We start from the raw sequence: 12,026 nt of genomic DNA on the forward strand, positions 1-12,026 counted from the left end.
GTCCAGCTCCGGTCACTGGGCAGGCTGCTTCTTGCCATGGGCAATAGTGCACAGCTGATGACCCAGCAGAGTACTTGAGTGGGGTAGGACAGGACATGCTTTCAGCAAATCCTCCCTGCAACCTTTTTGTCCCACAGTCCCAAGGGAAACCTCATGCACTGGCTTTCCAGTCTTGCAAAGTTTTCCCCAAGCCTTCTCTGCAAAACTGACTGAGGTCTAATGAAAAAACGAACACGTCTTAGCATGAGTGGGTGAATCTGTCCCTGCACAGAGTCATACCGCCCTTGTCACTATGGTATCCAAGCTGCAGTCCCAATTCTTTTAAAATTTTTGTACCTAAGCCCAGAGCTTCAGATGCACACATTTAAAAATAAAACGAAATAAACAAGTGCACTGGAAGGGAACAAAATAAATTCAAAGTCTCCTGGCTTTCAGATTAGCCTGTGATTTCACAGTTTAATTAGCCCATCTTAAGGTGCTATTGAATCTGCTCCAAAACACACTCCCAAAGGAATCCCCAGAGTTTAACATACAGGTTCAAATTAACATCTAGTGCAAAATATTTGACTCGAGATAACAAAGACAGAAATGAATTTGTGGACAGCACATGATAAATAAGCTTTCAAAAACATTTAAAAAGTGGAAGCGAGTCTGTTCTAAGTGCCAAAAGGCAAGGCCAGTATGGTGTGGTCTCACAAGATTTTACTTGTGCAATAGTCCATGAAGTCAATAAAATTATTTTAAAGTAATGATAGTATTTATTGCAATTCATATTTTTTCTGAAAAATTACCCCAGGATGAAGATGATTGTTAGCATGCATCTTGTGCCCACCCAACAATACTTCCAGCCTCCGCTATTGCAAAACCAGAAGCCTGGGAGCTGAAACAGAATAAAGACAAGAGATGAAATGTGCATTAAGGGCCCTTCAAGCTCATTTTATTTCTATGACTCGCAGATGCATGATTACTGCTTGGTTTCTCTGCCCAGGAGGCAGACAGTTTCGCTTTATGTATGACTATTTTGTGTATGGAAAACTCAGAATGGTATCTTATATTCCTGGATTTAAAGTCAATAAAAATATTCCTAAAATATACACTAGCTGGTTACAAACAGAGCCAAATTCTTTCCATGGATTCTCAGAAAATGTCTGGTGCACATAATGAAGAGTCTAATACACATTACATGATTTATTAGAATGGCATCAAATCATGTTTTGTTCCTCCCTTATAAATATTACAATATTAGAGTTTTACAAAGCTGCCTTATGACACATTTTTGCAAAGGAAAAGTAATTCTTGTCTTGTGCATTAAAAAAAAAAATTTACAGACAAAAGCCAGACACTGCAGCATGAAGCCATGTCCTGCGTAAATGGAGCCTCCATCAGCTCAAAAAGAAATTCCCGTTGCCTTAAAAAAATAAACAAAACTAAGCAATATAAGCCACAGATGAATGCTGCACCCATTTTGCCAAGCAGCTGCAGGTCACAAGTCCAGCCCAGCAGCAGCACTTAGCTTTAATGGATACGATTTGTCTCACGCAAGGGTGGTGTCATTCCACTGAAGAATGAAACCCAGGCTGGGAAAGTCAGCCCTTGCAGTGGTCTCTGTCTAAACCACTTCTATTTAAATGTACATTGTACATAAGCACAAGTCTGCTCAGCTGACTACCCGTAACTGCAGTATTCGTGATGTGCAGAGCTGGCATCCAGGATGGCCCCTAGAAGGCAGCTCAGGCAGTGGGATCATCTCCGCAAGGCAGCTGAAATAATTCTCCAACCTAATGGCAATAAAGTTTCCTTTCAGGTTTGGGCTGTTAGAGTGGTTTCTAAGCTATGCATGCCCCACGCAAACATTTGATTACACTAAAATAACATGTAATATCAAATACTGACACCTCTCTCCAGCAGCCTGAAATGCATATGTTGCACTCTGAAATTTTAACACTTCTCTGCCTTTCCATTTTTGAACATCAGGGAGCCTCAAGGGGTCAGTTAGCTGTGTCTAAAGTAAAGCTTGCTCATAAGTGTTCATGGCTGTATGTTCATGCCTCCCACCACAACTCTTAAAAAGGCTTGCTATTCAGACATGCAAAAAAAAGTTAACATTACTTTTCATCATGATCAAAGAGATTGCACATGGGAACATATCATCCTGGGAGCTAAACACAAAGAAACATTTTAGTTGTAAATATACTAAGCAGCCATATCAAGCCAAGTAAAAGGCTCTGTCTGGCTTCCAGCAGAGCATTAGTATGAAGCCCTAAAAAAAGGGCTTTTTCATCCAAGTTTTCATCAAAGAGAGAATATTTTCCCCTCAATAAATTATTTTTGATTTTTTGACATGTTCTAGGATTAAATTCTCATCCATAGAAAAAAAATCCAAACACCTATGTCCTAACTTCTTTTCCTTCATTTCTTGTGATTTCACCGCCTGAGCACACCCACCAGTATCATCACTTAGGAAAAGCCAAACATATTTTGGGTGAATGTTTACTAATATTTTGTTCACAGTTGTTCATTAAAAATAAGTTTTCCAACTAACTCCAACCTTCATTTACATCCCGGCACACAGCTACAAGGAAAATCGCAACTGAAACAACAGTAGCGACATTTCACTGTAGGGGAGAAAGAAATCAAGAGGTCCCTTCTGCTCTCTGGTATATGCAAGCAAGCATTAACTTAGAGATTCAGTAGTGGCCATAGCACTCTGCACAGGCACAAGAGCCAGCTGAACACATCTTCTGACAGGATCATGGTCTTAGATGTTAAAATATCAGTTCTGAAGGAAATAAGTTGAAGTTCTGGTAGCATTGTGTCCTGGCCACAGAATTTTGCACGGCCAATGCAATGCAGTGAATGGGCTTATTTCCTCAGGAGGTCTTAGGTCCAACAGTTTAATTACTGCAAGATATAAGATGTTTTCAAAATGGCTTAGGTTCAACTGTACTTACTAATAACTTGGAGTTATCATATTCACACTGCTTTCAGAGTTGCAGTGTCCAAGCTATTCTTAATTAGCTACAGTTCACTGCTTTTCTAATTTATGTTAGCATAGATAGTCTTTCTGCAATTTTTTTGGTTTATAGCTTGCACATTTCATTTTGACTGTAGTGAAACTATGAAATGTCTGAGTACTCAGAAATCCATACACTTCTAAATCTCCCTGAATTTGCTGTATTATTGTAGTTCCTGGGTGTCACAGAGCATGTATGTTATTTTAACTTATAGCTTAGCTGTTGGTTCAGAAAAAAAAAGTTCATTCCTAACTGCACTTTGAAAGCCAGATGAAAAGAAGTCAAGCTAAAATCCTCTAAACCAGAAAACCAAGAAGCCACAGAAATATGGATTTTGGTGCACCAGTGTACACTATTCATCTTTGAAAAGTTTAGGACTATGAAGAAAGAAAAGTTCAGAATACAAAAAGAATAATGTATAGAAAATCCAGCAAAGTATATCAAAGCAATGTGAAAGAATAAAGCATACTTTAAGGTGAGGAAAGGGGGAATGACTCATCTTTATACTACGAGAGAAAGTTTAAAACACACATCCTTCTCAGGCCGGCAGCAAAGAAAGACGCTGAGACCTCAGGCACCCAGCCCAGAAGTTGCCTGCCCTTCCTCAGCAATTGCTCTCTATGGGCAGCAAAGGGAATCCCACCCAGCACAAGAGACTAACCTGCACTGAGATCAGAGCAGTTCATGCCACAGGACCACACATGCCTTGCCAGAAAAAGACCTCAGATACCCATTTTTGCCTGTATTCACTTCATAGAGTAAAATACTCCTTGCTGATGTTTGTTTTTTTTTTTTCAAGGATCAATACGACAATAATGCACAGACCCCAGCATGTATGTAGAGATACATGTATATGAGCTGAAAAAGAACTCAACACCTCATGTTTCTATTTAGTGACCCTTTTTCCTTTGAGTGGGTTGTTTTGAGGGGTTTGTTTGGTACAATTTTAAGTATCAGAGCAACAAAACTACTTTTCTCCCAGGCTCTTCATCTCACAATAGCAGAAAAGGAAAGGCAAGTTCACAGATTTCTTTGGAGTTGTTCCACAGCAGTAAAATGTTCTCAGTTCCCTAAAAAAGCTAGTAATATTTCATCTTGCTGAAAATGAATTAACTATTGAATTTAGTTAATTAACTGAATGAATCAATGACCATGCAAGGTCCCTTGTAAGAGGAATTCTGAAAAAATATCTCTTGAAGATTTTGAAGCCATTTTTGCTTAGCCATGCAGAGTTAATGTGCTGCAGACCTGAAAAATATTACATCTAATTATACTAGCTGTGCCACAGAAGCAATGGGGAACTCGAGAATATGACTGATAAGCATCTAGGTAGTAGGCTAATGGACACCCATAGTTCGTCAAAGGTCTAACAAGGGCTACAGAATGTAACTCTGCTACTACAAGATGAAAATAATCAGAGACAGCATTTAAAGTTGCATCGCATCTGAAGAACACCTAACACTGCCAGCTGCAGGAGGCTGAGTTCATGCTCAGTGGATAAGTTAATTAACCAATTTAAAACATCATGATGGACACATTAGGGAAGATAACCACTGAGAGGATGCTGAGGAGACAGTGTCTAAGGGCCTGATCCAATGTTTATAAAGAAGAGATGCAGGCTGGATTCAGTATGCCTGGGTTCCTGCCCAGTGAGGCCCAGGGTGGGCTGCTTGGTCCCAGGCACACAGCTTTGCATCTCTGACCCAGTGCATCGTCCGGGTTAGAAATGTTCTGCTGAGCCCCCGAGCCCCAGCAAGGCACAGTGGGACTGATCCTAGAACCAGGGGGACTGGAAATAGGCAGGAGCTACCAGTAGTAGCTGTTGCATGGAGATGCCTCATAGCATGGGAGCCCACGGATCTGGGGCAGCCAGAAGCATCCCATGAAACAGGGTGCCCGGGCAGTTTGCAGACACCGCAAGGTGTAGTAAACAGCTTGTCTATGTAACAACCATGCAGAAAACCCTTCAACGCTATCTCCGGTACATCTTGTGAACTTTTTATGTGTTGGAGAAAGATGCAATCAGCAGCCAAAATAATGTACAAGAAAAAAATTATAAAAACTAGAGATGAGGTGGCAGAACAACAGCAAAAAACTCTTCCAGGACTCCATGATTTCTCAGCCCTAACAACCATCATCTGATCCAGTTCAAACTAAATGAAAACTGAGATGCTGACTTGGCTCTAAGGAAAGAAATTAAGAGGTGACTGACTTGCAGTCACTTGGAAACAACAGCTGGAATGCCAACTGAAAGAAGACAGAATAGGTAATGCTACAAGTATTACTTTTGATACAGAAAATAATAAAGAAGCAGACAATGAAACATTAACGTAGCTAATTTTTTAAGAAATGAGAGTAAGAAGCTGCCAAAGGACAGTGGCAAAGGCTAGAATGTTTTGAGGAGTTAGAAATTAGCACATTTATAAACATGCCCTCTTGCAAAAACCAGATACTGCAGATGTCATGGGTTTTTTGAACCACAGTCAATCTTAAGCAGCATGTGTAAAGAAACTGCAGACATAAATATTCACACATCCAAAATGCCTGAATTTCTTTCTTATCAGGGAGTAACCCTGCCTTGAACTGCACACATTTAGCCAAGGCATATAATAACTGAACAGCACTGCAGATCAATCAAGGATACAGACAAATCTTTCTTCCATGGTTCTGCAGTTTTAGAAAGAATTCAGTCTCCTGGGTTTGCTTAATGAAAAGGCTTTCCAAACTGTTAAATCTCTGAGACAGAATAAGCTGTAGGCTTAAATACGCTCCAGAAAAATAATTAACAGTCTTTTTTAAAGATGATTTTGTTTTCTCCTTCCCAGTTTTTGCACCAGACTTTCTGCAGTTTTCAAGATTTCTCGTCAAAATGACAAAATCCCTTGCCAGCTGGAAGATTAAATATATCTTTAAATATTCAATAACATTAAGCCTGCTTTGGAAAAGTGGATATTCTTTCCAAAAAGCACACGACAATCTCTGACTTCATTCAAACAAGAACTCCGAATGGATTACAAAGAGAAAGTGAGCATTTTCTAGAAGAAGCCAGGCACCATCTCTCCTGGAATAGACTAAATATGTTTTGATTAAAATCAGCAGGGTGTGCAAGTTGTTTCTCGCTTTTGAGTAAGTCTTAACATTCTGCCAATGGAGTGGAATGACAGACCAAGAGAGTCATGAAAACAAATAACTACTAGTGATGGAGGGAGAATTAAAACAATATCAAAATATTGAAATGCAAAAGAGTATTTAATACTGGAAAATGATTTATTCAAAGCTGTAGCTGAAACTGAAAATGTCTTACACAGCAACAAAGAATAAACACTGCAAGATCACAGTCACAGTCCACATCTTCTCTATTAACCTACACCGCTAAGCAGCTTGAAGTGCTTCATGGTGTTGTTTTTTCTGTTGATATTCCCCTGAAACAGGCAGGATATAGAAAGGGCCTGAGAGCTTTTCCATGCCATTTTTATCCATCTAAAATTCTTATTAAAAACCAAGAGATGTGTAAGGAAAGCTAGGGTCATTGTGTCATATCTGCCATCTCATGAGGAAAAGCCTCTCCAAAATGCAAGCACGAAATGAAGCAAGCCCCTTCCAAACCATTAGTCTGTCCGTAGCTGCAATTTGAATTGTGCAAAGCAAGCCTTTCTGAGGCCAGGGAGGATATGAGAGCTAAGAAAGTTAACGATGAGATATAAATCCTCCATGGAGCCCGGTCTTAAGCTATGTTCAAAATCAGTACTACTACTGGCATAGAGCTGAGATACCTCTCCCCACTGTTCAGCTTTTCCCCTACTGAGAGCAAAGGCTCTGCTCCAAACACACCAAGAGTCTGGCCCTTCCCCAACAAGTTTTTCCTCAACTTTTGTTCTCCTTATCAAAATTGGAACAAAATTAAGTGAGGAACAATATTTATTTAGTTCATCTACTGCAAATTGCCATAAAAAGACGCTCCTCTTGTCAGCCTACTCAGTGGCACCTTTTTACCCCTTCATACTGTTTTTGGAACAGAAGCCAGTTATCAAAGCCCATCTGTCCCACCAAAAGCAAAATAACAACCACAAAAAAAAAATCTATTTTTTAAAATGTGAATATGAATATACATGAATCTGTACATGTTCCTACCACTGGGATGCAGCAGCTATTCTGATGCTCACATTTAATAGTACATAAAAAGGATGGACAGGAATCAGTTAATAAGACCAAAAATAGCTTAAAATAGAGGCACAGAAAGAATGCTTTCACCAGCTGCCAAATGTGGCCTATATGAATCTGTTGCATGACCACATCACCAGTACAGTGCTTGTATTCCCTTCCATACACTCTAGTTCCACTGAAACACTATGCCTAAATCATTCCACATACAGCTATTTTAGCAAACTTAAAACCAATATAAACCTAGCAATAATATTATCTTGTGGCTTGGCCTATGAATCAAGGACTAACAAAGGAGAGCTAGTCTTAGGGGATTTAAGATCCACATTACCTATGGAAAGAAATCTGATTTTATTTCTTTGCATGAATGTTATTAAAGTAAATGAAACCAGATTACTGTAAAAAAAATCAAGAAAAAATAGGAAAATGCTACCATAGTTTAATTATTAAGAACTTTAACTTAAATTAAGAATAAACCAATAAAGCAATAAACCAATGCTGCTGCCAAATTTAAAATCAAGTCAAGGGTCTAATCTCAGCAAAGAGTCAATTACAGAAAGAGTTAAATCGACAAAATTACTTCAAGAAATAATCTAAATTCTAGAAAGTAACAATCAATTTTACTGAAACCCTAGCTGAAACCAGAGTGATTTAAAGCATACTCAGCGGTGAAGCTGAGTTATCTATTATCTGAACTGCAATCTTAGGCCACTTAAGCTTCCTTCTGGGAAGGCTGCTCTTTGGCAAGCACAAATTTACACTTTACAGTTCTAAGGCTTCTAAAAGTTCCAATATAGAGCCCAAACATTAATGGTTCTGAGGCTATGCTTTCAGAACTATTTTCATTTGAGAAACTTTTCTTTTTTCTTTTACCAATATGCATTTTACAGGAGCTCAAAAAGACCCACATGACATGCATGCAAATGCACTGACAGCCTAAAATTAAAGCTAGGTTATCACTCACCCTAATAAAATACAAGTGATAAACATGAAATTAAGCTGAAAAATTATGTTTAAGATAACCAGGGATTCATAAACGTATGGGCTTTTGGAATCTTCTGGCCTCTCGTGCAGTTAAGTGCTGGGGCAGCATCAAGGAGCTAAGCACTCAGGGTGGTGGCACAGACCTGGGAGACCACAAGATTGGTTACAAGCTGCAATTGCCTGTTAGCATTTTTGCTTCTCCTCTCCAAGATGGCCTGGATGAGGATTTTAGGAAAAGAAAGTTTTTGTTTTCCCACAAACTTCCCTTACTTCTAGCCTTTGCTTTTATACCCTTTGAATATTCTTTGTTGAGCCTTGCAAAGCTTCCCATTAAGGTCTTTAGACAAACAGGTCAGTTTCCAGGCACGCACCATGGTCAAGTCCTGTTCAGATTATGCCATCAGCTCAGTTATGGAAAAAAAAAAATCTGAGCATTTTTAAAATTCATGTAATATTACCAATCACAAAGACTGAAAGCTTACAGCTTCTAAAATTTTCTAAATTACCTTTGATATAAATCAGAATTGGCATAATTACATGAATAAATGTTTGCAGGTGACTTTCTCCTACTAACATATGGAAAATGTAATTTTTTTTTTTTTAAGACACCCTCGGCAACAAACCTCTAGCCCATGAAAAACACTAAAAGTAAACATGAAAACTTGTGACAGCTTAGCAGGAACATTCCCATTTTAGAACATGAGTTTTCATTTTGAACAGGACTATAGGTCAAGAAACTTATCACCTGAAGTTTCATCTTGACAGATCAGTCCAAAATATTGTAAACTAAACCTCGGTAAGAATATGAAAACTTTTCTTTTCCATAGAATCTTTTTATTGCTCTAAGAAGGATCAGAGGACAACTGTATTTGCTGTTGAATGACACAGGAAAGCACTGCCTTTGCTTCAGATAATTGTCTGTTTCAAAACAAAAACAAGCCAGTGATTTTAGACAAACTGCATATATGAAGTGTATAGACGTGAGGATAACAGCAAAAATATACCATTATGAAAGTGAGTTACATGCTCAGGTTTATTGTTCCTCACCTCGTCAAAGTAATTTAAAAGTAAATCAATAATGATAAGTGATCCCTGACTGCCAATTAACAATGCATTGTATATGTCTCCTAGGCACCACAATAAAGATGGTTCAGAGAACGAATTTTGAGAGTGGATGAGGTAGCAGCTTGAAGATCATTTAGAGGTGGAAATCCACTTGGGAAGGGATTTCTGAAATATGATACAACTACCATGGAAAACAGCAGGTAAGGGAAATGTACATCATCTTAAAGGATGGAAAGTCTTTGTGGAAGGAATTGTCACAGAAAGCTCTTCCTTGCAAAAGAAGTAAGTGCTCTCTCTTAATAACTCAAGAACATCTTTGTAAATGCAGACCAGAAAGCAACATATGCAGACTTATGATCTCCCAGTCAGGGTCAGGTTGTTTTCAGGACTGATCCTGCCTCTCCTCCCAGGCCCCCAGTGCTGTCAGGGAAGTGGGATGAGGGGACAAGGACACAGAGGGACAACCTCCAGCATTGGAGCTGGTGAGCAGTGAGAAGCTCCGAGACCCAGCTGTGCGGGGCAAGCCAGGAGGCATTGACCCAGGTCTCCTCAGACACAGCAAAGCGAAAGAGCTGGACTGTGACTTGGCACTTGACCTAGAGCTAACAGTTTTAAGCTAACAGTTTTAAAGCAGTTTTAAAAAGTCAACACATCAGGGCTTGGCTGGGCCGGGCCTTTAAGTTTGACCATGATGAGCAGTTTGAATATCGCCAATTTTCTTCAGGGCTTTGGATCACTTTCAGAGCTCAGTTGGCTATTTCCTGACATTTGGTACTCAAGCCATTTATTTCAAGAGACAAATAAGGGTTTCCCTCTTTTTTTTTAATTAAAAACACATAATTGATTCTAGTCGTCTTTTAAGTAACACTTCAGCAATTAGAAGATTTCTGATCTAGGTTCGGCTCCAGCCCAGACCCATCCCTCTCCTTGGCCTGAACAGGATTCATCCTGCTCTCCCAGACCCTCCACAAGTGCTCCAGGGACCAAAGCACGGGCCTTGAGAGAAGAAGCCCTCTCCCTCCTTGATCCCACCACTCCATTCGGCAGGGGAAAAAAATTTTAAAAAATAAATATAAAAAAAAGAAAATATTAACGTGCCAGAGACAGAGGAAGAAGAAAATGATCCACGGGGCTGTTTTTACCACCACTGCCGTTCAGAGAAAGCAGCAGCTTCTGTGTCTCTGTGGGAATGATGCATCAGGCATCCTGAGAACAGGCGTCCAAGGCTCCTGAGAGGAGAAAACCTCCATTTCTGATCCCAGTCTAGCTATGCATTCAGCTGCTCCAAGGTGCTGAGACCAAAATGATGCTGGGCAGGAGAAGAACTTTGGCATGCAAAAGTCCATAAAATTTCACTGTGCAATTTTTTTTTTTTTAGGGGGAGGCTGCAGGGTCAGGGTAGGGAGCAGATCTTAGTTCAGATTGAGCACAGATTGCAGAATCTTGGTGCTGGTGCAAGAAGAAAAAAGAACCAGCTCTATACTCAAATAGAGCAAGACATCATTGTTTTATCCATAAAATGAGTAAATTTGAATCTGAGTTAGAGAGAAAATAATATTATATATTTATATTTACCACAATTGAATAAAGCCTCTAATATTACCCGTTCTAACGTCTGCAGTGGACACTGCTGAGGGCTTAAGAAAATCATATTATACCATGGAGAGCAGTACAATGATCATATACTCAAGTTATTAGCATATGACCACTGGCTATACCTAATACCATAAATTAACTTTTCTATGTATATCCAATAGGCTTATTCTTAAGAACCTGACATTTCCATTCCTGATGATGTAAACTAGTATGTCATTCTCTCCTGCATGAGGTCAGATAACAGAGTTTTTTCCTGCATCATTCTAACATTATAGCATTTTAGATTTATGGAAAGGAGGGGACAGAGGGTGAAAGAAAAGGGCAGTGACTCCACTCAAAATGAATCTCAGCTAACATATTCCCCCAGAGCTACTAAACTGAAATAAATTGGTTTACCTAAAACAAGCAGACATTGGTGACATTTTAGGCCAGGGAATTAGATTTCGAAGTAGCCATGAGAGCATTTATTAAATTCATGAAATGTTAATCTCTTAATAGTAATATATAACCTAATTTCTTTTGTATGAATTAGCCATGAATCACAATGGTAATAGAACCACTAAATCAGACAAGAGGCTATGTTCTGTACCGCTGGGTAATTTCTTTATTATTTTTCTTGCTCTGAAGAAGTACCTTAAGGATGCAAATGAGACAACAGTCAAGTACTTGAAATCTTCCCTGTGCACTATTGGTGAAGGAGCTCAAGCAAGCCTTACGTTAAGCTCCACAGCCATGAGAAAGGGCAAAACTCAGACATGGAGAAATTCCCTTTGAAACAAGATTACTTTCATTTCAGATTGGCAGATTTGTAAGTGCTTCCAGACTGTTTATGAATGTTTACTCAAGATGATAACAAAGTACCTTATTAAGTAAACTCATGTTCCAATTTTATCCCTGTGATGCATTCATAGACAAGGTAGTGAGAGGTCATAGAAAGTAAATACATAATACAGAAGTCTAAAAAAAGTCTATGTTTCTAAACATATCTTAAACAAGACATAATATGGTAAGAAGATAAGGTCTTGAGTGTTCTGCTGAAATTAATGGGCACTGTGTAGCTAAAGCCCTATGGATGCCTTTGCAAATATGCCTGTTACATTTTTTAGAGTAGCCTACAAGAACAAAAATTAGTCACCAAGTCTTCAAACTAACTGGACCCAGAGCAGAAACTCTGTTGCTTAATATAACACGCCATCAAAGCCAGCA

Source organism: Platalea leucorodia (genome assembly GCF_965183815.1).
Source record: "Platalea leucorodia genome assembly, chromosome: 1".
In the NCBI taxonomy this organism is placed as follows: domain Eukaryota; kingdom Metazoa; phylum Chordata; class Aves; order Pelecaniformes; family Threskiornithidae; genus Platalea; species Platalea leucorodia.